The sequence below is a fragment of the Sorex fumeus genome, unplaced genomic scaffold (assembly GCF_029834395.1).
Source record: "Sorex fumeus unplaced genomic scaffold, SorFum_2.1 ptg000037l, whole genome shotgun sequence".
NCBI lineage: Eukaryota > Metazoa > Chordata > Mammalia > Eulipotyphla > Soricidae > Sorex > Sorex fumeus.
Window position 1 is genome coordinate 17,755,001 of NW_026606094.1, and position 5,000 is coordinate 17,760,000.

Here is a 5,000-nt window from a genome sequence, read left to right on the forward strand (position 1 = left end):
AAGCAGGTGGTCAGTACAGCAAGTCAATATAATGAAAAACTACCTACACAACTAAAAGGTTTTCAGATTTTTACAAAAGGAAAAACATAAGCATAAAGGAAGTGACTGCTGTAACTACAAAATACAACTTTTGAAGCAAGAGCATTTATAAGCAAGTGCGATTCCTTAAACATTTTATTTAACATTAACAACGGAAATTTACAAAAATTAAAACTGATACACTGTGATAGATTTTATAAGAAGAAAACAAAGACAATACTCTTTTTCTGAGATTAGGCTGCTAATAACTATTCCAATTAGACATAAATTTTACATGCACAATGTTTAAAATATTCAGAGAAAAGGTCTGATTGCCTTTACTAGTTATATGAAAATTATAGTTTGGGCCCTCTCTGACTGTAGCAAAAATATATATGTATATATACAAACTCTTTGTGTGCAGTTTATATATCACATTCAACAACATGTATAGAATAAACTGATAAGTTTGTCTTAAGCATGAAAATTATTTTGATATATTTATCTATTGTGAAGTTAGCAAAATGGTAAAATTTTAAAAATATTTTCAAATACAGTAAAGTGTTTAACATAACCCCTGTATAGTTAATATTCAAACCACTTGCATGAATTAAATAATTCTGCATGTACCGTTGTGTGATAATCAAGGACATAAAATAAGAATAATCAACAAGAAGAGAGTCGTGGAACTATTATAATTATAATGAAACATCTGCATAACTTCAAATTCTTATGTTAACATTTGATTTTATTATTTCTTTTGGAACTTCTGACTTCATAAAATCCTAAAGAAGAAATTTTGGCTTACAATTTAAGTCATCTAATAGTTATGGGAAAATTTTAACAGTGACAGTGTTTTTTGCTCTCTGAACAGAAGCATATGACCTCACATTTATGTGTTAAATAAAAACATAGTAATTGTGTAACTAAATAACCATCATGTATATCACACCTCAAGAAGCCAGCCTGGAGTGTTTCTGCTATGAAAGAGACATACCTGTATGAATAGTGAAGATGCTTTCAAGTATTTACTGTTTCTGCTAAAGACACCTCCACACCTAGTTTCCACGACTGGGGTATTTTAAGTACAATGTGAGGCTCTATTGGCCTTTAAACATATATTTTAAATAATTATAAATTCAACATATTCATTCAAAGTGCATGTGCTTGTGATACCAAACATATCAACCTAAATTATTCATTCTTCTCAATCCTATCACAAACATTTTACAAAATTCAATGAAAATAAATTACAGTTCATTGAAAGGGAAAAGTAATGTTTAAAGTTGCTGCTTTACTGTTTGTCTGAACTGTCAGCTAAACCATGAAATATTTCTTAGACACAACTTTTCGGATACATAGGAAGTAACTTCAGATCTTACATTTAAATGATACAGTTCACTTTCCTCCCCAACATTACATTTTCCTTTATTTCTTTTTCTTTCTGTTTTTTTTTCAAAAGCAAGTCACTGTATAGATACTTATTCTCTACACCACTTCCCTTTTGAAACATTAAACTGACACTGGAACTGACTGCACAAGATTGCATTTTCTCTTCCTAAACAACTTGAATTGAAAGGTTACTTAGTGTAACAATATTTACTTGCAGAATTGTGTTGTTACCAAGGGTATAATGGATGGTGGCTATGCAGGTTTACGCAAGAATGAGTGAAGCATGAGGCATTAGCCATGTGTTTGACATGTTTCAAATTGCTATAATCCAGCATTAAACACACCCAGCAATTCATGCCATTTCTTGCAGCCATAATCTTGAATAAAGCGTGCACAACCACTTATTATATAAATTAGTATATGACTCCCTGTTATAGTCACAACAGTGCTTTTGTGTTTATTTTGCATCAAGATGTAGTCTTTTATTTGTACAAATAGCAGGATATAAAGACATAGCTCAATTAGACCTCCTTACTTTATGATAGGGTAGTACTAAATGCTAGACTTGTTGGTTTTATTTTTTCATCTTAAGAGTTACAGGTTCCACTGGTATAAAACTGTACCATATGAGGTAGACAGTTACCAAAGAGATAATAGAAACCTATAAATAACATACTCCGTATTCACTACATGAATCAAAATGCTCAGAAGTTTGAAACTTGACCTGGACCAGAACATTAAACTGTATTATCTCAACCACCACCAGGGACACTATTGGTCCTTATTGCTAACTCAACTTCATGGCTCTCTGGTCTTCTCTCTCATCTTTTTCTCTTCCCTCCTCCCACTCATGTCTATATCTCTCCCTTTCTTTTTCTCTTCCACCCCTAACCTGTGTGTATGTGTGTTTGTGTGTGTCTGTGAGTGTGTCTATATATGCATATATATTTATATCACTGGATAGTTCTAACTATAGATAGTGCCGTGGCGACGGATGGTATGAGGATAAAAAATAATCTCTACTTCCCACCACACTAACCTATACACATGCATAGACATTACATCTTACCATCTTGGTGCCTAAGTATTAAATTTACTTTATTTGGCATCTTATTATTTAATTAAGATAAAAAAATGACTTCATGAAAAACTAGAAAACAAGTAAGAATTCAAATTGATAATTAAATTAAAAGTTAATAACTATTTTTGAACGTTTCTTAAAATTCTTTACGAAACGTTAAAATATATATTATATCTAATCTCTCATTCTTTCATGTTTAGTTTAGTGAACTAAATATATAAAATAATTTCAAATATTTTAAACATTACATTTAAAGGAAAATAACTCAAAATATTTTAAGTTGTTAAAAGATATTTTCTCATTTTAAATATCAAGTAATAAATACATCTATGTTTCAGAGAAAAGCCTATATATGCAACAAGAAACCACATACATTTACCTCAAAATATAGGATCAAATCTGATTTTGAAAACTTGACTATGATGTAAAACTTCTGAAAGGATATAGCATTTAAATAATAATAACATTTGTGCTCTGGTGGAATTAATTCATCATGGACACCATGCACAGTGCATTTGAAATCTAGTACTTCTTTCCTGTAAGTCTTTAATGCCAAGATTGCCTAATAAATCAAAATGCCAAATATGAAGGACATAGTTGAATGTGTAAGAACAAAAAACTGAACAAGTACATGCATATTTTTAATTTTCAAAATCTGAAGGATGATGTCCCTAAAATAATTAGTTGAAAGATATCTGTTAAAGAAAAATATAAGTGATTTAATCTTAGTATAAGAAATGTAATACTAAGTAAGTGAAAATTAAGTTGTTTATAAACAATTTGTCACTACTTTCCATTTGCCTAAAACAAATGCTTGTAAATCTTACTCACAAAATTGAGGTTACATCCTTAGAATAAAAGTCTATGAAGAATAAAATTTAAGAATTTCATTCAAAGACTATGTCAAATACAAAAAGTTATTGGACATTTAACATGATGATTTTCAAATATAATGATCATGATTCCCTTTATTAACTAGAATACTGTTAAATCTTCAAAATGACAAACCTCTGGGAAAGATAAAAACATAATAAATGAAAATTAGTCTTAAAACAAAAAAAGTTTCATGTCAAAACCAATATAAAGCAATGAAATTAAGTGTCTAATCACTTTGCTATTTCATTTAAATACAGTAAAACAGCAAACCTGCAAAAGCAGTAGCTGTATCGATGCTTTTATTGAAACATAATTCTATACCTTATAGTTCAGTAGTCTCTATTCTCTAACACAATAGAAAGGTATTTAGTAATACTAACAATTCAATGAACTGATATTTTGATATATGTCAGAATTATAGCTATATATTAAAGCTTATATGCTGGAGTACTTTCTAGTCTAACTCATTTGTGCAATTTCTACTTATGGCATTTATTTCTCAAACAGGTGAAAATGTTTACCAAGTTTTATTTCTCAGGATACATGTTAAATGAATAGTCTTTCTTGTAAATTGATTATTAATTGCAAGTTTAGCTTAACTAACTTAAAATTTTGAATGTTTTAGACCACTCTTTTACAAGCATTGATACTTATTTTGAAACAAGGAAAGAAGAGAGCCTATGCAAAGTTTATTTTGTCTTGTTACTCTACAGCTCTGACACATTGAGTTGGAGTTCATTTAGATTTCCAGAATTTCATATTTTCTGCAATATGCTGAAACTGTTCATTATATATCTTTTGTTCATGAGGAGTTGGAAACTTAGACTGTTACCGAGGTGCCAATATAAAAATAAATACTGGTTGCAGTTTATAAGCAAATACCGTCTATCATACTTTTTCCTGTCTTACCTAAAGAAAAAAAAGCCTTCAAATTCTTGAGACCCGGCATATTTTTGTAGAAGAAATAAAGAATTTAATAGCAAAAAAATGTTAAAGCAATAAGAAATAATTAGATCTCCAAGAACATTGAAAGGCCTGCCTAGCAGGCAAAAAGCCTCCCTCTTTTTCATTTAAAAATCTTAGTGATTGAGTTGTGCAAGCTTCAAGCTTCCATGCAGTGGGTCCACTTACAGTCAAATTCCCAAAGGCTGGACTACTTGCAATAGCCTTCACTGATCCCCTGGCTAATGAGAGCTCTGAGTATGTACTTCTCCTGTGATGGCATTTTCACCTTTCCTGCCACATATCTTTCCTGAACCCTCAAGCTTACTTTACTTCAATCTTCAGTCTCCCGCCCACAGCAACTCTCTGGGATCCCTTGCTGTTTTTCCTGAACATAATATAGCTCTCCTACAGATCTTCATTCTCTTGCCCTTTCAGCACTTTACTTCCAGGCTATCTGGAAGTAAAATGTCCCTTTAATACTGCTTCTCACCAGACCCACCTCTTGCCTTCCCATTGGAAGACCCACAGCATAGGCGGTACACTTAAGAGCAATTTCTTCCATCAGCCTCAACTTAGCAAAAGTTCAACACGATCCTAGCATGTGGATGCAATGATAAGGCCAGAATTTAAAGGTAATCGCATGATTATGTCGAGCAGAGTCTCAAGAGTGGTCAGGAAACTTCTATCC

At 31.4% G+C, this 5,000-nt stretch overlaps 1 protein-coding gene across 9 annotated transcripts in view; it reads right to left on the minus strand.

The window, feature by feature from the left end:
* FOXP2 (forkhead box P2) overlaps nucleotides 1-5,000 on the minus strand; it is a 568,485-nt gene that overhangs the window by 283,474 nt on the left and 280,011 nt on the right. The window contains exon 1 of one of the 9 annotated variants that reach the window (XM_056118030.1): nucleotides 4,499-4,620. The exons of the other annotated variants lie outside the window; for them this stretch is intronic. The gene's annotated coding sequence lies outside the window, so the exon portion shown is untranslated. Of the gene's footprint in view, nucleotides 1-4,498; nucleotides 4,621-5,000 lie in introns of those variants that run through there. 9 annotated transcript variants of the gene reach the window in all.